This window comes from Rhagoletis zephyria, unplaced genomic scaffold (assembly GCF_001687245.7).
Source record: "Rhagoletis zephyria isolate East Lansing unplaced genomic scaffold, Rhagoletis_zephyria_1.1 Rzeph_scaffold_02880, whole genome shotgun sequence".
In the NCBI taxonomy this organism is placed as follows: domain Eukaryota; kingdom Metazoa; phylum Arthropoda; class Insecta; order Diptera; family Tephritidae; genus Rhagoletis; species Rhagoletis zephyria.
Genome location: NW_016159964.1, coordinates 28,738 through 51,020, shown reverse-complemented (window position 1 = coordinate 51,020; position 22,283 = coordinate 28,738). Strand labels below are relative to the sequence as shown.

The 22,283-nt window shown below is 32.7% G+C and overlaps 1 long non-coding RNA gene across 1 annotated transcript in view; it reads left to right on the top strand.

Annotated features, from left to right (window-relative positions):
* LOC108367946 (uncharacterized) overlaps positions 1-19,636 on the top strand; it is a 23,493-nt gene extending 3,857 nt beyond the window's left edge. Inside the window, exon 2 of the long non-coding RNA XR_001848312.1 lies at positions 19,259-19,636. This is a non-coding gene — a long non-coding RNA (uncharacterized LOC108367946). The remainder of the gene's footprint in view (positions 1-19,258) is intronic.
* Positions 19,637-22,283: the final 2,647 nt, after the last annotated feature.

Sequence of the window (22,283 nt, the reverse complement as noted above, 5' to 3'; positions counted from 1 at the left end):
TGTGCTTGCCACATAAAAGCAAACCGTTGAAAATTGTTGAGATCGGACTAAAATTGAGGCCGCTTTTCATATAACGGTAAATTTCAGAAATGCTTGAAATTTCAATATTTCGAAATTTAAGGACGCTAATTTACTTAAAATGTATACACCCAGGCTTATCATGTAGCGGTAGCTTTCGGAAAGGTGGAAAACATATATTTAATGCTTGCGCCGGGTATTTAATGTTCGGCTCCGCCCGAACTTAGACTTTCTTACTTGTTTTCAACTAAAAAACAGGCTAAAAACTTTCAAAAAGGTGAAAAAAAGAGCCGCTAAAAATTTGAGCTCTGAATATTATCATTAAGTGGCGCCTGTTCCTAACTTTCCATTTCACATATAAATAACATGGGAAAAAATGTTTCGTTTTTCTTATTTTTGTAGCTTGACATATAAGCATTGTAAAAATTAACTGAAAAATTATTTTGGTAGGAAATTGAACGCTCTACAAAAAAGTTCTAATTAATTTTTTTTACAGAGTGAGCCGTTCTGAAGATATACAAACTTAAAGTTGCAAATGTATGAAATTATGATTTTTATTTTATCAAACTAATACTGATGACTTTTTTTAAGTCTTATTTATGTATTGTTTATGTATTCTAGTTGTTGAAAAGTTTTTTTTGTAATCTATAAAATAATAATTTTACTGAACCTAGTTCATAATTACTTTTGTTTAAGAGTTAATCAAATAATAAAATAATATCTAAGACGTAATTTTTTTTTTTTATTTTAGCTTTATAAAAATATAAAAGCACAAAAACCAGTTTTCTGATTAAAAATCATTTTTAAGACATAAAAAGTCATCAGTATCAGTTTGATAAAATAAAAATCATAATTTCATACATTTGCAACTTTAAGTTTGAATATCTTCAGAACGGCTCACTCTGTAAAAAAAATTAATTAGAACTTTTTTGTAGAGCGTTCAATTTCCTACCAAAATGATTTTTCAGTTCATTTTTACAATGCTTATATGTCAAGCTACAAAAATAAGAAAAACGACACATTTTTTTCCCATGTTATTTATGTGTGAAATGGAAAGTTAGGAACAGGCACCACTTAATATTAATATTAAGAGCTCAAATTTTTAGAGGCTCTTATTTTCACCTTTTTGAAAGTTTTTAGCCTGTTTTTTAGTTGAAAAAAAAAGTTGCTCAAAAATGACACAGCCTATTCCTCACTGCCCACGACGGCGACGATTTGTTTCAAAATGCCTCTTTTTCCAGTTCAACGATGCACTGTTGTTGTGTTATGGTTATCCACGTCGAAAGTTGTAAACAATCATACGAAAACATTCTTTTAAAACCTACTTTTTTTGTCTGCTGGAAACTTTTAAATAACTGTAACAACATAGAGAATGTTCGTACTGTTCTAAGAACAAATATGCTAAAAAATGTCAAACTTTACTAAGGTGAAGGTCGGTTTTCCTCGCAGATAAGACCTGCTCTAAAACACTCTTCTATGCGATTTGCAAATGTCCGGAAAATTTTAATGAAATATGTTAGGAAGCTTATGCAATTTTTTTAGATTTTTTGGAACTAAAGAGAAAACTTTTGATTTCAGTTAATAAAAATTTCTTAAAAATAGCAAATGCTACATTTGAAACATTCGCTTTGTATTTCTGTCAATGCACTACAAAACTACCTACAGCTATATGTACAATCACATTCATACCTACATATGTAAGTATGTGCCTACGTCTAAGCAAACTCATCTCGGAATCTATTGCGAAGAATGAACGAGTTTCTCCAAAAAAAAACCATATTTAATTGCAACTACTTAAATGGTAATCGTCGCCCACATAGCAGAGACACTGAACTTTCGTATAAAAACCTTAGGTTTTAGTAGTTTCTTGACACTGAGTGTAAAGTTTACGAGTATAACACTCTTATTAACAAAAAAAGGTAGAAACGAGCAAACCTGGAAAGTTAAACTGGAAGCTATTTTACGAGAAATAATCAAATGGATAAGAAAATTAATATGACAATGCATGCGACTGTCGCTACATATAAATATATACATATGTATGTTGTTACATATATACATATTTACAAGTACATAAGTATATTAAATAAATTCTTTTAACCAGTTAATTTAAATTGACGCATTTCTAGCTGCTTCTGAGCATTAGCTGAAATACTTAGTTATTTTTGCTTTGAACCAAGAAATAATTTAACTTAATTAAATCGATAAAAACGTTATAACCCAAGGTGTGACTATGCATATAAGTATGTATCTATTTGCAAATGTAGTACATGAGTAATTTACAAATTAGGGTGTTCCTGTTTTTTTATATCATTTTTATTGATATTGTTATTTAAAAACTCATAGCCATATTTCACATGCACTTTATAAATGTTTTATTTTCATTTATTCGGAGTCGGATTTACATACCTTCAAAATGATAATAACAATTACTTAAAACTCTGTCCATCGTGGTTGAAGAGGCTCACAACAAAATCGGTTGCTACCTCTGTAGTTAATATGGACAGTTAAGAAACAGCTAGCAACAGCAAGCGTCTTATTCCAGCCTTCAATTCCAGCCTTCAATTCATATGCAGTTGGTTTCTATGAGAAACTTCAAAAACTTGTATTTATTTCGTTTACCAATTGATCGTGCATGTACTCAAACATATGTATAATTATTTCTCTATGCAGTTGAATTAAAAATTGGTTATTTATTCGGGTCACATCGGGCCAGTGAAATGCTAAACAAAATAGATTCGCCTTTATTCTGTTCAGTGATTGTTTGCCGTCTTTATTTACAGTTGTACCAAGGGAGGATCAACATCTTTAAAGACTCTTAATGCTGGATATTTGAAGTAAAAAATCGGTTCTTGTTTTATTTTGTTGGAACTCAAACTCCATTTTTATAAACTGCAAGTACACATAGAAGCACATAGCAGCTATAAAAAGCATATTTTATTTGATTAATTCAAATGTTGTGCTGGAAATCAAAAAATTATAGAAAGTTAAAAGTCTTTTTTTAAGTTTAAATAACATATAACTACGGTGACCATATTTATGATTGCCAAATACGGGACAAAAAATAATTTTTCAAATTTGTTCCATAACAGCTTACAGATCTTAAAGCCTTCTTCAATGATTCTGGATGTATTAGCCCTGAAACAGTATCCCTATAGTAACAACACAAATTTGTAGGATAATTTTCTCGCGATTTTTACCCCGTGAAATCTGTTAAATTTTAGTATGATAAAGTGCAATTTTAAATCGCCAGGGCTTACCATTAATTTCTGGTTTTTTTTTTTTGTTGATGGTGTTACGCATTCTTTTCATACAAAGTAAGTGGGTTTGACCATTTTTTTTAAAAGAGAAGCAAACGAGCAGCTCTTTCCACTCGCACTTATTATAATAGTAAATTTTAATGAGTTACAAAATTGCAAACCAAATTTTTTTCTAAAGATTCTAATTAAATCGATTGAAATTTTTGTGAAACCTTGCAGAATTAATTTTTATAGTTTTTTGCACAAAGTTGAAAAATTTTATTATATGGTTTTTGTTAGGAACAGAACTTTAGTTAAATAAAATAAATAATAAACATTAAATAAACCAAGGAAATATAGCCAAAACTTACTAAAATATCGAGTCCTAATTACTACTTTGGTCACTGTATGTATTCCTCGATTCGAATCACAGGCAGGATAAGAAAATAACTGTTTATGGAGAAAACTGGGATCATATACCAACATCACTTAAAACTCGTTCATAGGCATGCAGCTCATTAAATGTAAAGGGGTCGAAACACCGAATACGGGACAAATACAGGACATTAAGAGAAATACAGAAATAAAATAAATAAATTGCCAGGACAATGGGTCAAAAAAGAGGACTGTCCCGTATAATACAGGACGGATGGTCACCGTACATATAACAGTTCCGTTGTTGAATCACATTGAATCAATTTTGTAATACCAGCGGAAAACCGCAACTTTTTTTGGTTGATGCAGTCTAATGCACACATGTGACTCGGGATCTCGTGATTTTTTTTAAGTAATCTCGGGATCCAGGGATTTATCCCGGCACTCACATTGAGACGCAACTTTTATGAATATGTGTAAAATATTCAATATCTGAAAGCACTTAAATATACCTTGAAATAAAACATTAAAATTTGCCATAAACTGATTGTAAAATTCACATATTTTTTAATACAGACAAATCTTAGCTTAATACATTTTTTAATTGTATTTAAAGAACCATGTCATTGAGGAACGCATACATCACAAATAACAACATAAATACCAAGTACTTTTGAAAGTAATGATTAAAAAAAAAATTCAACAAAAGTTTACAAAAACAGATTATTTACTTATATTTATTCTACTCCATAACGAAAAGGCGAATGGCGATTTTATTGCCAATTTTTCGCAGTTAATTCGAAATTCGTTAGGGTGTACGAGTCAAACGGACATTAGAATCGGATTCAGCGGGTCAAAATACATGTTGGTAGGTCGGTCTGGTTAAAAGCACACAAATTTTTTTTGTGCCGGTGTTGTTATTATTGCACTTAAAATGTGTACGTAGAAGCAGCAAAGCATTCAAAGCGGAGTCTTCTAATCTTGGCCTAAAGTTTTTACTTACAAAACCTGCTGATGAAAAACATATTTCGGCCTCAACACTTTTAGGCTGTACATTCAAAAGGTAGTCGTAATCCATTTGAAGATAATGATCCTTATCTCCTCCATTACTAAATATTTGAACTTCTTTTACCAGCACGTCGGATAAATTATAAGTTTTTCGATTGGAGGAAGTTGGAGAAGATTAATATAAAAAATTATGTAACTTTTCCTTAAAACTTTCGATTTCGTTAACATTAGCGATGCTATGAGTACATTCATTTAAATCTTCTTCAAAAAAAGGCTGAGGTTGCAATTTAAAAGAATAGTTTCAATATTTTTGTTAATTGTAGTCAAAACAGCATTTTACAAAAATCATGCTTCAAATTCATAAACGAGTTCTTACTATCAATTCGATGTTTTAAATTTTTCGGCATCCCGAGGTTAATGCAAGCAAATCAGACCTTTTTTGTAGAGCGTTCAATTTTCTACAAAAATACTCGAAGACCCTTATAAAACAACGTATAGTTCGTTAAATATAAAAAAAAAAACAATTTTTCCTGTGTTATTGTTATGTGAAATCGAAGAATGCGATGCGGACATTTTTAATATTAATATTAAGAGCTCATATTTTCTGAGACTTACTTTGACATCTGAGCATGGTTCCGAGGAAAAATTAAATACAAATTTTTTTTCTGAATCGCCCTAATATGAATGTACACCTGGCTTTTATTTATAAGAGGACAGTATGTAATACTCTCTGAAAATAAAAATTTAACAATGAAGTAACTATGTATAATTGGCGCCCTAATACATGCATTCATTCACATACAAATTTAACTTGTGGGTAAAGAAAAAAGTACCTGCAAGTGTTCTACATAAATCTAAAAGCTTAATTTAAATCGTGATCGCGTGCAAAACTGAAGCGGAAAGCAAGTAAACTGAAGTGCCACACCAGTTATTACTATAGAAAAATATTTTTTATTGAGATAAAAGGAATAAAAAACTTGAATAAAATAAAATAAGTACAGCACCCAGTGCTCCAAGTATTTATGTATATAGTACGTATATACATATTTATGTATGAGCCTTTGCGGTATACAAAGGAAATTTTGAATTCGGTTAATTTTTTTTCAAACGCGGCGAGAAATATATATACATATATGTACATATGTACTATATATGTATATATACATATATGCAAATATGTGTATATGCATCTATGGATTTATATTTAAATGAATATAACTATGACTATGAAATTTATTTTAAGTACAGCCATGAGTACCCTAGTCTGAGCTTACTGAATGATTTGCTTTTATATTTGTTTTTACCCCACTATTCAACAACTTACTGGCGGTCAGTTTGAGAACGACGCAATGTGGAAGTAATTAAGTCTTAATTAAAGTAGCCGCCATACTGACAAACATACCCAAATATATATGTGCATATATATGACCATACATACATACATATTTGCCACATTAAGTATATACATATGTACATTTGCGTAATATGTTACTTACATTCGTAAGTGATCGCATTCGCGCAAAAGTCGAACGGAAGGCGCAGTTGGAGAAACCTAATGAACTTTATGAATTGAAAGCAAAATCGTAGTATCTCAGTTTAGCTTGAGATACACTCGTATAAAGGGAAAAAAATCCAATCAAAAAATCTATGACTAATACTTGTAACTAGGGAATCGAATCCCGTAAATGCGGGATCACGCACCATCTTTGCGAGATCAGAAATGAGGGAGCCGCGGAATTTGCGGAAAATTTACAGAAAAAATATTAATAGACGAATGTGAGTAATGAAGGGGGTCGCCAAAATATTCGTCGCGCATGGCTGTATTTAATATACATCATTTTATAACCCAGTAGATAATTTCTGGAAAAGCCCTTCTGAAAGGCCTTCACCTCTACACCCATTTCTCCTTTCTTTTTTTTTAAATGGAGTGGTATAAATCGAAAATCTTCTTCTTTCGCTACCGATAGAAGTCCTTCCAAAGGCCTTTTGGAGGAGTTCATTCAAAGTTGCTTCTTTAGTTTATAACAATCACACATCTTTAATGTATTTGCTCGAGGTTAAAATATATCAAATCTGTGTTATTGCAACTTAAAATGTATGTTTATTGAAACTCACTTGTAATGCTAAATAATATAAATGTATGCATTCGCTTAAATTGTAAATGGATAAGCCTTTCTGCAGGGAAGCATTTTTCAGCCCTTCATGTGTAGGCCTTTTGGAATGGATTCACTTAAGAAGGCCTACCTAAATTATCTTCTGGGAAATCATATGTTCAACCAAAAAAACTACGGCGGCAACTTTCGCCACGTGTTTTAAGGTTAGAAGACGAAATGGAGCAAAACGACCTAAACTTTGTACACTTACCGACTTATGAACACATTATACAAGTGTAGAACAGTCCGTTTCTAGCATAAAACACCATCCACCTATCAAAAAATAAGTGTATCAGCAGAATAATTATTATTTTTCTTGAGCTTCCTTTCATATCGAGGGCTTATATTCAATACCCTCCATCTGCATTTTTCACAAAAATGAGATTCAGATATAAAAATCCACCTAAGAATTAACTGCCATCGGTGATATTAATGCTGACCTTGTATAACGCTTGACAGAAGAATTTACTATTACATTGCAAGTCGGAATTAACATCAGTGATGACAGGTAAGCCCCAGATGGGTTCTAACATCACAAAGTAGTTTTTATGAAAATTGCAGATAGAGGGTATTGAATAAAAGCCCTCGATAAGCTAAATTTCGAATACATACTCATAGCTGTTCTATTAGAGGCACATATTCAGCTCTGGGGTAATTTTCAAGAGTATGTTATATAAAATGTATTACTTTAACGCCCTTTTCAAATATCAAATGCTGAAAAACAGGAAAACCTAGTTAAATTTGAATAATCCAGAATCACTGATGTTTTAGCTAGTTTGTGGATTACAGGGATTATTGTTTCAGATCGGATAAAATCCTATAGCAACTGTTATTTTAGTATATTTTCTTTTGAAAAATACCCAACAGATATAGCGATTTTGACCATATACCGACGAAACTATGCATAATCACCAAAATCAAAAGTTCCTGAGATATGCCCTTATGAGCAATAAAACAAGGTCGAATTTAAAAGATGAAACTTTTAAGACTTTATCATTCCTTCGGAAATATTTTGAAAAAAGCCAACCCAATTAAAATAAACATGTAGATTTTCTAAACAACTATTTTTGCATACCAATTTTGAACATATGTAAATGTAGAGGAATTAGTACGATTTTTTTCAGTCCCGCAAATCCCGCGGATTCCCTACTTGTAACTATATACATAAGCGCCGATAGTACATGGTTTATGACCATAGTTACGGTGACCATAGGTCCTGTATTGTACGGGATTTTTCTGTATTTCTTTTAATGACCTGTATTTGTCCCTTATTCGGATTTCGGTATTTCAACGCATTAACAGCTCATAAAAATAACATACCTATGAACTGATTATAAATGGCGTATGATCGTGTTTTTTTGCATTCACAGCAAAAATTTTTAAATCTCGATGCTTCTAAATCGAATCGTAGAACACTTAGCGCACATTTGCTGCAAGAGTGTCATAATTCAAAACAAAAAAACTGAATAAAAACAGCTAAATAGTTTTGAATTTACATACACTTACATAGTAAAAACGAATACATACCAGGTAGCGGGAATTTCTCCATACCTAACTCAATTTTGTATTAATTTATGTACAAAGTTTCTGAAGTTACAATTTCGCGTATGAAAACTGGGTACTTCTGTGTATGAATAGAAATTAGATGTTAATGATCATTGCTTAAATTTCTATAAAAAAAAAAAATCACTAGTAGTTTTTCAAAGGGTGTTTCAGTTACCAAGCATTCCACGTTGAATATTATGTATGGAGCAAGGCATATTGAATAGAATAGCAGCAGTAGAGCAGCTGATTTGACTTTTTTCGTGCATTTCTTCCCTAAATTATAACATTGGTTATATTTTACTCTAAAATATCAAAAATTGTTTCCGTAAATACATATATGTTTTCCAAAATGAACAAGAAATTACACGAAGATTGCTGTTTTTTCCGTTAACGATGTGTCTTGCTATATTCTAAAAAGAGAAGATACATATTATGAAAAATAACGCCAAAAACAAAGCTTGATAACTGCATAAAGGATTGTATCTTCAAAGAAGAAGACTACCAAGAGAATGTAAAAAGGTTTTCAAAGTTTGGAAGACAAGTGGGTCCCCTCAAAGGTTCTCTGCGTTGTGCTTGGCCGAAGTCTGATTGGCTATTCCGTTGAAAACCATACGTGCTTCAAAAGTACACAGTCGGATATTTTCTTTATGCTTCCCTGCCTAGGAACACTTGTAAAAAATTTTGCTGGGTAAAAATCCCGAGCGCAATGTGCGAAGTTATTGAAAAATATCCTACAATATTTATTTATGAATGCATTGCTTTCACACAGGATCGAAATATATTAGCCAATTAAGAATGCTATTTCAGGGTATTGATGTTGTTTTTCTCAAATGATTCTCAAATTGAAAACGAGGTTTAAATTTTACATTTGAAATTCATTTGATGTTGATTTGAAGAAAGATGTCAAGTATCAAACTATATAAAAATGCGCCGTTAAACAAAAAAATTGTAAGAATAAAACTAAGGTCAATTGCAAAAAACTATGAATAGAAAAAAATTTTCAAAGAGAAGGCCCACAAATAGTGGATTTGATGTTTGCGCGGATTGAAGAAGCTGCAGCCCAACAAGACATTTATTATAACTTAACTTATCTTAAATGTTTCTTTTGTTATGTACATACATATGTACATCGCGAAGAAAAAATAAATATGAAACCCACATACATTTCCTATAATAAATTTTATTTCCACATTTGAAGTGCAACTGATAAATAACCTTTGGAATTGACTTGAGAGTTAACCATATTCTCAAACGGAGATCAAACTCCCCTTTTTATTGAGAAAGCTGTAATTTTCAAATCAATATTAAATCAGGTATAATAAACGTTTGACATTTGAGAAAGGCTTTGATTTCAAATCATTCTCAAATGTATATCAAACTTAATTGTTTGCTGGGTAGGCACCTATTTAAATATACATACATAAGTATTGTGAGTAAGTAATATTTGTTCCTCAATTCTTAAATTTGCAACAGTACCTCATGAAGATGAAGTATTTTGCCTTGTTGTCACCGCAACAAGTGGCGTGAATAGAAACATATTTAACAAGACGAATTTGTATAAGGTGTTGTTGTTTCATCAGCTGTGAGTAGCGTTTGATTGTCGAAATTTGGTATTTCGCTAGCGAGTGAGTGAAAACGTGAGAGTGTTTGTATTTTATGTCTCCCTTTTTTATTCGTAGAACAATAGTTGAAGTCTGACAATGACCCACTATACGTAAAAACAAAATACAAGTAATTATTATATTTGTTGAATCGATATCACCTTCCATTATAGTGACTAATTGTGACGAATTTTCTACGACTTCACACTGACAGAAAATATTGTCCCCCCACAAAAATCTCACTTGGGTCCCCTGGTCACACGAAATTTATACCATTATCTATGCCAGGTATGAATTAATTAGAATCGCTGAATGGCTTCCGAATAAACCATTCTGCGGTTTTCATTGGCTGCCACCGCAATCCAATCTTACCTAACAATTAGTTTTAAACGTTTATTGTTTAAAGTAATTTGAAGATATCTTTGATCAGTAAAAATTTATTATTCTCTTTACTACGAAGATTGTAAGGTGATGGGATTCTTCTATATAGAATTATCGTTTTGCGCCCTGTCCTAGTAAATTTAACAACTGAACAATCTCCGACGAATAGGTATTATCTCTATCAGTGGAGAAACTCGAGCTGGGTTTTCAGTGTGTTTTTAAGACCTTCATCCAGTGGCAATGGTGGGTCAGCGGGTAGCAGCTCTAGCTAAAATTTCGATAGAACTCGATACTAGGAGGTCAGACTTACATTATAAACAAAATGGACTCTTTCGTGGATAGCACCTGCTGGAGGGAACATACACTGGTGCCGAATAGAGACATCAGTATGAACATATGTATCAAGCAAAGAGTGGGCGAATAGCTTTGAAAAAGTATTGAAATCTTCACAGATGGCCCGAAGCTCAATTGCAAGTGGTATTGAGGAATCTTACCCTGAGCTGCTTATTTCAATTACCGGACTAGCGGAGATTCTTCCAAGTTGAGATGTGCACGACCCGACAAATTTTTGCACGAAAAGAACGCGTTGGTACACCTATTGCCACCAGCGAAATTCCAAAGGAATTGTTTGTTATCGAGCAAATAAAAGATGTCCGTATAGTAATAATAACAATAGTTTGGCGCTTAAACTTTTCCTAAGTGTTTGGTCGAGCTGCTCTTCCAATTTGTGGTGTGGCTCCTAATGTTATAACACAGAAGGATATACTTACAATTTTACGCCGCCTCCGAATAACAAATGGTTTTAATGAAAAGTTTTTTCTTTAGGCAGAAATACACTCTTGCAATTGCCTGCCGAGAGGCGACCGCTCTGACCAGAGATTGAATCCAGGTCTTATGCAGTGCTAGTACGCACCCCTAACCGCTCAGCCACAGCGGCCGCCGGGTAAGGGTGGTTTTGCCAAGTCGAAAATGGTCACGAAGTTTATATTCTCTAAGAAGGGCGAATGTATGTGTATTCCTTACCAATCGAGCTCTTGTGGTCACAGTCTTACAGGAAATACGCTTCGGGCACGGTTTAGTACATGCTGCTGTAGCTTCATAATCTGTACTGCACTTTCTAGAGGCAGGTTGCGGATACAAATTTAAGACTCCTGACCGAAATTGTCAGGGATTCTAAATAAATGGCTCAGCTGGGGAGAGTGGGAATGCTATCGAGCTTTCGATTTTACACCTATGTAAGTAAAATTTAAGTACCTACCTAATTTCAGTTTAAAATGAGCAAGGATATATTAAAATTGCCAAATCACGGAATTACCTGATATGCTTGCTTTCTCCGAATAGTTTTTCATAAAAATATTAAATCGTTGCTGTTACTTCTTTCTATTTAGCACTTCATGTAACTGACCTACACTTTTTTCTGAGCCTTCGTTGGGATTTATAAATAATATTTAAACAAAAGCATTCTTTCCAATCTGAACTTGAACGAAAGTTAGCATTAGTCTTGCACAAATGCAGTAATATAAGCAATCGCCACAGCAGTCATTAATTAATACAGCGCCTTGGCCTCTAACAACTCCTATTTTTCGGTACTGCAGATAAACTTTTCTTAAGCCAAGTTATTCTGGTATTTTCACGCGCAAATCGAATGAACTTAACTGCAACAAAAGTTTAATAAATAGAACAAGTCAAGAATTAAGACAAGTGAATGAAAGGGCTGAAGAAAGAGAAAAGTTGTGCGCGGGCAACTGAATGGCGCCAACAGTTGGGAAACATTTTATTTCCGCTGTAGTCTTTTGTGTGACTTTTTTGTTTTGGTTTTAGGTAGGTACACAAAATTTGAGCCAAGTTCGCCAGCATAACCACAGCCTTGGGCCGTTAAGCGGCCTGGGGAGTTAACCAGCTGGTCGTTCCGCACGCCAAGCCGATGTGTTGGTGTGGTTGATTCCGTTGCTGTTGCCGCTTTCTTCGTCTACGTTTTGGCATTTTAACTTAAAGTTCTCACTTTTTTCGGTGGCAGCTGTTGGACTGACTATTACTGGCTGCCACTCTCCTGCCACAGTTTCGTTAAGCGCTGAATTTTTGGACTTGTTGCCCAACGACGTGCACACACTTATCGACGAACACCTGTTTCTTTAGAGATAAGTGTATAACTGACATCTTCTATAATACTTAGCGCCGATTTCATCTAAATATTAAAAACAAAATAGTATTTAAAAATTTTCTGTCGTGTTTACATACACATGTGCAAGCATATGCAGAGTTAAATGGATGAAAACACTTCCACGATGATATTCCTGTTCTGAATATAAATAAACTTTTAATTTAAACAGTTGATCTTGTGTTAATTTATTTCGGAAGTCAAGGTTTTAGAATTTCAAAATATAAAAATAAATGTAAGATCCAGTCAATGTCAGTATAAAGAGTACATATTTTGTTTTGAGTACTTTTGAAGAATTTTTTAACTATTCCTGGAGGATCAAAATGCTTCTGTAGTTTTCGGCCCGAAATTGAAATATTCAAGTTCCTGTTCACCTAGACGATTGGCATTTTGCCTAGTAATTTTTCTTTGTTCCTTATAATTCTCACTGGGAAACAAAGCTGCGGAAATAGTAATATGTGCGAGTAAACCTCGCTTATAATGCAATAAGATTGTATTTATTTTAAACTTAGTTTATTACACTGTCCGACACGATTTTGCACCCATAAGAAATAAAACATTTTCGGAAAGTATAGAACAAAATTGTACCGGTACTTTGCTGTTGTTCTAGATCAAGTGATTTGCGATTTCTATAGGGAAAACAAGCAGTAAAAACCCTGATAGCATAGGAAAAACAAGCCGTAAAAACCTTGATAGCATAGGGGTTTTACGACTTGTTTTTCCCTACAGAAATCGCAAATCATTTGATATAGAAAAACAGCAAATTACCGGTACAATTTTTTTCTTTATTTTGTCTTGTGATTTTTTAAACTTTATTAAACTTCGCATCCTTTTATAAAATTTTATAGTCAAAGATTCTTTGAGTCCCTGTTTTCCAAAAATTCAAAATGGCGAATCCATCCACCATCTGCCATTTTGTATTTTTGAAAACTGATTTCAGTTTAGTAATTACCCTGTGGGTAAAATCTCTAGTTCTGAACTGGTGCGCTTCTAGTACATTTAGACCCAGTACTGGTTCACGATAAATCTCTTTTGTATGCAAGCAACTGGCGAATTTAACATGGCGATGTCTTAGGAAGTGTCAATTGCCCCCCGGTCCCAAGATGTTGAAATGTTAACATAAATTTTAGTTTTGTATTACCAGGCTATGGAAAAGTATCTGCGAAGCGCAGAATAGAAGCGTATTTGAACGAAAAAGCCGCCGAACACATGTCTATGTAAAGTAAACAAGCCCCCCGCGACATCCCTTATTCGATAGTTCCGAACTAGTTCTAAATTCGACAAATAAGATCTAGTTCGTTCTGCATCTCTTTTTCTATAGTTCCGAACCATTTCTAAATTCGTCACTTTAGATATAGATTTGTAGTGAAAAAAAACTGAAGAAATTAGTTTCTTAAAAGTACCACTTTTCGCCGATTTTGGACTGGTGGGGATCTAGTTCCTATCGGACTAGTTCCTTTTTGGGGATAAAGACCTAGTACGGAACTAGAAATTTGATTCACTAGTCCGCGGTTTCCCTGCAGGGTAGCGTTTAAGGGTTGTTTTCCCCATAGAAACCGTAAATGACTTGATCTAAAAAACAGCAAAGTATATTTTTTGTTGGTCACAATTTCCGAAAATGCCCATAGAAACCGTAAACACACACACAATTTTATACTTCTGGAGCAGTTGTTCTGGCTTCGAGTTCTGTTAGTGAACATTTGCATTTTTTTTCATGACTTCCGCATATACATAAGTTCTTCTTAGCTTCGAGCAAAAGTTATAAAGAAAGTTTCTTGTAAAATTAATAAGTACCTAATTATGAATTAGACTAAGGGTAAATTTTTATGTTAAATTTAAACAAAACTACAGTATAACAAAATAGTTATAAATATAAATAAATGAATAACATTTATTAATTTGAGGGAGGCTCTATAGTTTCTGGTGGATAAAAGTTCTCTTTTTTATTTGGAAGGCATCGTAAATTCTTAGTAACCAGATTCCATGAAATTAGCCACGGGAGCAAAACGTCTGCATTTGTGTCGGTTCTAGACATTTTTCTGCAGCATTCTTCTCGGTCTTTCGGCCTCGCTTCTTGCACATCCTACAACAATCACCAATGGGCTTGCGAAATTTTTAATCACATCAACGCCGTGCAACAAAATTGTGTGCACTAGGGAGTTTAATCCCAGGATCCCGGGACCCCGGTCTTTTTTAAGTCCAGAATCCCGAGATTTTCGGGATTAGTAATTTGCAATGGTGGCAATAATATAATGCCTTATGTTGACCAGTTTTCGCTATATTTCATTTGTTTATTTAATATTTATTTTTTTTTTTTAAATATGTCGAGCTAATTATACATACACATAACACCGTGTGACAGGCAATTTTATACACACAAAAATGTGGGCCAAATATATGCAGTCAAATTGGGTTTTTAGATTTTCTCGCTGACGTCAGGATTTTTTAAAAGGACTTTGAAAATTGAATAATATGAGTTATTCAGAAAATGGCTTAAAAAATTTAGCGCAATGTACTTAAAAAAACAGTATGGGTATCAAATAATATTTCTGTAGTATTTATATAAACAATTCGGTAGAGAAAGAACATATTAAATTTTTTGGTGCATAAGGTATTGAAAATGTCTTAAAAATTGTATCCTTTAACATCCTTGAAATTTTGCAATACTTATTTAGAAAAAAATATATGTTTAAGACTAATATACATTCGACAACGTCCTCGAATATAGTCCTTCTAACTTTATTAGCTTAAAAAAATAAAATTGATTAAAAGGGCATTTCCATACCTGTTCGTCCTTGTGAACCCAAAAAATATAGTTTTTTTTAAATCCTACAAAATTTTCGCTTTCATTTTGTACCCATTTTTATTCTACGTTGAACTGAATTTTTTAAATAATTTTCAGAATTCATCATATCTCTGATATTGTAAAGTTCCAATAAAAAAATTCTAAAACTAAACACGCAGTTTTACTTTATTTGGCCCATAGTGTCGTGAGTATGTTGATTGCTTCGTGTGTTTTGAAATTTTTTTGTTTCAAAGTGTTTCAATCAAGTGTACACGCAGAAAAAGGTTTAGTTATAATAACCAAGATTTGGTTATAGTGATCAAGTGGCATAGTTGGATATGGCGAAATAAATATATAGTTCACGAAAGTCTGCAATTTACTTAAGACTTCTAGTTGGGACAAATGTATATTTGTTAATAATTACAAAACGACTACCTTGATTGGACAATATTGTTAGTTGAATAAAATCATTGTTGAGCAAATATAAACAATGGGCCTCATGCATAAAAGGTGAGCTTAAGCTCCGACTCGATTTTTAGTACAAATTCTTGAGCTTAAGCTCACCCCACCAGTGCAAAAATTGAGTCTGAGCTTAAGCTAACTTTTTATGCATGAGGATCAATTAATTTTGTGAGCTTGCTGTAGACTTGAATCAGCTAACCGTTTATTATTAGGAAAAAAGTTTCAGTTTGACACAAATAAAAATTTACTCGATGTTTGTTGTGTTTACTTTCTTCTTTTATTTGCATATATTAAGCATAAAAATACGTACATATTTACATAAGTTAGTTACTAAAGTAAATAATACATATGTATATGGTGGTAAGAATTTCCTAAAAAACAACGATGAAACAGGAACAGTCGTGCGAAAACCCAGGTCAATATCTGCTGGAAGTATACTGCTTTGCTTTTTCCTTAGCTAAATTGACACTTTCAAATTATAATTCACATGAATTATATATAAACTGAAAAACCCCGGTTGGAATCAAACTTTATATTTTTAATTAAACTTTAAACTATGCGCGCACCGAAACAACTCGCGATGATAGCAAAACTGAAACTGAGACAAACAAGTATGGGCATGTCATAGCACACATGGCGCAGCGATCGACATGCCATAGCTTACTGAGCGCTCTGGGACCACATGCGTAGTTTCACCCATATACGAACAGCGGTAGCGGAGCAATGATTTCCACGCACAATGCAATGGTCGGCATACTAGCGCATTCAAACGATTCAATAAGTGGGACTGTGTGCATTGCTCAGCTGGCGCTCTTCGTATGTGCTCAGAGAGCGCTCAGCATTCTTTAGGGGTGGCTCACAAGCATGAATATGTTCCACTCTCAAACCAAATCGTGGTTGCCTCAACTAAGATTTGGTAACTATGACTAAACCACGTGTTGGAAGAAAGCTTATCTGCATTAGCAGAGCTTAATAACATCCTTTTATGAACCATACGTTAAGTTGAATGGAATTTGTAGAAATATGCTTCAAATGAAATATTTATTAGTATTAACCAAACCCTTCAACTAAATTAACGATTTGTTACAACCTAGATGAATATTAGAAGCTTTAATATATTTAGTTATAATTACCAATCGATGGTAATAGTTCCCAATCCTTGGTAACAGTTCCCAAATATTGTCAAAATTCGGGAACTAAATATCTTTAGTTGTCGAAACTAATCCTTTTTCTCAGTGTAAAATGAATCGCTATACGCAGTTAATTTGTTTTTATTAATCTAGTTGTGTTTTAGTTTTACTAAATGTTATGCTAACTATGTTTTTAAAAAATTTGACATTGAAAACAAATATTAAAACTCAAAAAAATGTTTGGTAGGTTTTGGTTGGTTATGGTAGGAAACTGTTACTCGGGTGTCTTAATACCGCAAGGGCAGTGGCGGCGACGGGATTTTCGGCTTTAAAACACCGAAGTGCTCAAAAACAGAATCTGAAGATGAGTTATGTTATGTATCGATGACTGCATTCTATATTATGCAATTCTATATATATTTCTTTGCCGTTTGTTGATGCATGGTTTCTTGATATCGACGTCGTATTCTGGCTTACTTGGCTCACTTGAGCACATCTTGCAATTTTTTTTCTTCGATTTCGTTTTTGAAAAAATCATGCAACCCTGCAATAAATGTCAAGAGGAAAATCCATTTGTATTTACGCTTCGCACCGTGGAATTCACCACGAGCTTGGCCATAAAGGCACGAACAATCCTTGCCTATTTTAAAATCAAATAAGTGATCAAATTTGAGATCCAAAACCCCCTCGTAGTAAAATACAAGATCCGCCACTGGCTTTGGCATTACTATTCACCAAGTGACAAAGAAGTCAGGCAGGAAGGGCAATTGGCATACATGTATGTAGCTATAACCAAATAAAATTAACTCAGCAACATGGTTGCCGTCTTCGCACAATTCGTGTCCCCTTTGAATCTTATTTTCTTACTTGGCACAGGTAGAGCTCTTATTAAAAATCAGTTATCCTGCTTTCGGTTAGTCGACTAACTAGCTGATTAGCAACTTTTTTGTCGGTTGATGCGTACGGTAGAAATTATTCGATTAACCGCTCGAATTCGACTAACCGTTCAGTTTCGACTAACCGCTTACTATAAAGTAGTCAGAAAATTGCCTAACCGAAATTATTCGAATAGTGACTGTTTTTCGCCATAAAAGTATTGTTATCAGCGCAGTTGAGTTTTCTCAATGAGCATAAATATTCAAAAAAAAATAAAAAAAACAGGGACCGGAAATAACAGTTATATTTTTTACGTCATCTTGGCCAATTATTTTTTAAGTTTGACGTCATATCCTGATAATAAACAAACCAAACAAGTTTGGTACCAAATGAATGAGGACTTAAATAGCTTTTAAACAGAAATAACGAACGAAGGTTAAACCCTCTATTTATATACATTTTTTTAATTTAATACAAAATAAATGCATATACCTTACCCAGGGTTAATTCTATGGTAATTAAATAACATTTTTCATTTAAATATTTTCCAATAGGTGGCTTTGCTCGTATAGACACTTCAGTTTTAAAGTCATTTTGTTCTCTTTTATTTGATACCAAACTTGATTAATTTGGATAAGCGATTTGTTCACTATCAGGAAATGAGTTTTATTTCAAACTTAAAAAATATTTGACCAAGTGGACTTAAAAAAAATAACTGTTCCTGCATAAAAAACAATGCTTGCTGAAAGAAAACAACTAGACGAAAAATAGTCGACTAGTTGTTTGTGAGCGGTTAGTTGAAAAAGTCGAAATGAAAACGGATAGTCGATTGGGGTTTATTATTCGTTGAATTTACTATTCGATTAACCGATTAATCGACCAACAAGAGCTCTAGGCACAAAATGCCATAATAAAGAACGCCATGAAAAGAGCATGCACATTTTGGTGCAACCTTTCGCATATTCTTTTGAGCAAATTAATTCTTTAGCTTTCACAGATGAAACGACTGATTTAATTTAATTTGTTAGTTGGTAAGTTGGCAGCAGGGGTCAGCAACACTGGTACACAATCAATTTTTTGTTTGAGATTGCATTGTTCACTTTAGAAATGTGGTAGCAAATGGGTAACCAGTTTCCCTGCGCCAATCAATTAGTAATTAATCAGTGAATGTTTTGTATTAACCGGTTGCCGGAATTAGGCAAAATGTCTCTGCAACAATCGTATTAGCTTTGTCTATTTCGAGAGTTTCGCATTTTGCCGAAAATATTGATTTAAATGGACATATCCAAATATTAAGAATAATTTCAAATGATTTGTGGCCGCTGAGCAACATTTAAATATCTGCACACAAAACAAGAAAATAAATTGTCTCAGCACAAATTTAAACACCAAGCAGCAAAGTAAAGAAATCAGCACAAAATTATGCTGCGCTCTTGTCACATACATATGTATTTATTTATAACTATGAACGAATGTTTATTGCTATTATGTAATTAATAATTTCTTTATATTTTCTTTTTTTTTCAGTTACCCAATTTCGAATTTCAATTAAGTAAAAACAAAAATAATTAGGATTACTCATTCAGAATCATCTAAGAAGTAAGCATAACACAAGAACCATATACATACTTATACATACAATATACCAAAAAACAAGCCAAGCTTAAACAAATATATTTTGTGCATATTGTGATAAAACTGGAATGAAAAAGTGAAACAAATCGCTCGTATAAAAAAAAATCTGCTAAAAAACTGTTTTAACTTCGAAATATTGCTGATGTGCGAAAAAGGAAAAGTTATATAAAGTGAAAAAGGAAAAAAACGTTATTACATTAAAAACCATTAAAAATATTCAATTTCAAATTTTTACAAGGTAATTAGTGGCACGCCATTGGTTTAAGTGAAGGAAATATCGAGAAATCATTAAATGTACATATGCACATATATACATACATAAATACTACGTTACGTGTGGAATAGCAAAACTTCAAACATTAAAGATACCAAAAATATCAATAAAAAAGTATATAAAAAACTACTACTCAGTGCAGTGTTCGTGTGTATTGTATAAAAAATTAAGCCGATTTGTGAAAATCCGGTCGCATAAATTGTGAAAAAATTGCAATCTGAAAATTAAAGAAAACACAAAGAAATTCAAACACATTCCTGCCATACAAAGCGGATTTGAAATCGTTAAAAATTTAACCCTTGGAAAAAAGGAGTCGGAAATATATTTTAATGATGTACGCTTTTATTCAGGCATAAATGGTAAATAATTTAGTTTAGTATGCATTGTAAAAGTATAACTAGCATTAAAATTGTATTACCTTATATTAATTAAAAAAAAAATATATATATTTAAAATATTTACAAGTATTTGCAAAGCAAAATGTAAAAGAAAATATTTTTGAAATTCAGGCGAAAAATGTACGAGTGATGAATCAGTTTTATGTGACATTTGCTTAAATGTGCTTTCTTCCAACAAAGTTTTAATATTCATCTTTCAACTTTCCTCTTACGTAGTATTTTTTAAAATAACTATGAAGTAGTCGTAAAGACCCTGTAATCTACAATCTTTATGTTTATGAAGTCAGGCCTCCGAAACATAGTAAATCCATCGTGTCAATCAGTATAATTACTTGAGTCGTCTGTCGAAACCAAAGTAATATAAAGAGATTTCCGAACTCCCAACTATTTCATGAGCGTGTTCACTGGGAGCTAAGTATCCACGAGCAGTGATCGGACTTCAAAAAAATTCTGTGTGGTAGAATCTGGAAAAAAATTTGGTAGATTTCAAAAAAATGTGGTAGATCTCAGGTTTTAGATCAAACTTTGTACAAAAATTAAAGAAATTCTGTAAGGTTTCACCTAAATTGCAAACTTTTTAATTAGACTCTAAAAAAAATGAATTTTAGTATAACAAAGTGCTAGACTGAAGTTGCTAAAAATTGCATTGAGTTTTTGCAATTTTTTCCTTGACAGTGTAAAGCGGTTCCTTCCATATCAAAATATTTTTGAAACATAAATTTGTTTGCAACCTTGCGGAGTGTTGTCAGCGTTTCATTCTATTACATCACGATGTAGCGAACAAATGTGGCACGTTACAGAAACCGCTACTTGTGATTTGCCGACTTTGACAATTCTCAAGTAAATGTAGACAACGCCTCAGAAACTTTAAATGCACTGAAATTTGCTAATACTTACACAAAAATCGCCGTTTTTTTAATTTTCGTTATTAATTTTGTTTATAAATCATATATTTTAAAATTCAGCGTAATGAAACCACGTTTCCGGTCGAAAAATTTATTATTGAGAAAATTTACTATTTTACAGTTTATTTTATCCTCCCAATCGGCTTCGTTTACTTTTACTTGAGAAATTTCTTCGCCGCCGGGAATTCGGAATCCTGTATTACATCATTCTTGTTACCATATAGTCTTTAGTGTTGGACAATTTTTGCTGTTAAAGTTAAGAAAATTATGTCGAGAAAAAATAAAACTAGGTACTCAAAAACGCGAATATGTGGTAGATTTCTGACCGTGTGTGGTATATGTGGTAGATGCTCAAAACGTAGTTTTGGTCGAAATTGGTGAGTCGCCTATCTTATGCATGGGGTTTAGGTGTTCTGAACTCCCCTCCCACCCAGAAATGTAGAACTGTAGGATTTTAAGGCCCTAAAAACTTAAAAAAAGGCAAAATTAGCTTTGAAAAATAATTTTTTGTTTTGTAACTCCTTTATGTACAAAGTGCATGTCCAATTAAAGATACTAAAAAATACATACAGTGGTCAAATAATTATAGCCGAACCACTTTTTGCCAGGTTTTAACATATTATTTTCGTTGTTTTTTAATTTTGGTTATTTTTTTATAAAAATATAGTTTATTCCGTAACAAAACCCATGTAAATCCAAGTTTCCAAATTTGTGCAATATTTAAAAAAAAATCGTACCAAATTCGAGGTTTTTTAAAAATTCTAAAAAATTAATCGTAATTTTCTATACTTTAGTACTTTATTCTACTGGAACTCCATACTCAGAATCTAATTAAAAAACTCGAAATTTTTACGAAAATTTGTTGATTTTTTTTTATTGCATAAATTTATAATGCAGTGGCACTAGATTTTAGATTTGTACAGATTAGTACATTTTTAAATTGAGCTATTGGTACAAAATAAAAAAAAAACGGGACTTTTTTTTGTAGTCATACAGCGACACTCTATTGAAAAATTTCAACAAATTAAAATTCGTGATTGGGATGAAGAAAAATATTTGGGATACGATTTGCACCAAATTTTGGGAAATACCCAACTAAAAAACTAACCAAAATTAAATAACAACAAAAATAATATTTTAAAACTTGTGAAAATTTCGTAGGGCTATAATTTGTTCAACTACTGTACACTAGACTGATGACAAAACAGTTTAAGCTTAAGAAATCTACATACAAATATTAAAAAATTGTATCAACGGAATCATAATAATAAGATTTTTGATGCTGTTTTTTAACTTTTTCAAAGATTTTTTTAAGAAAAACTTGAATAACGGCTCCAAAA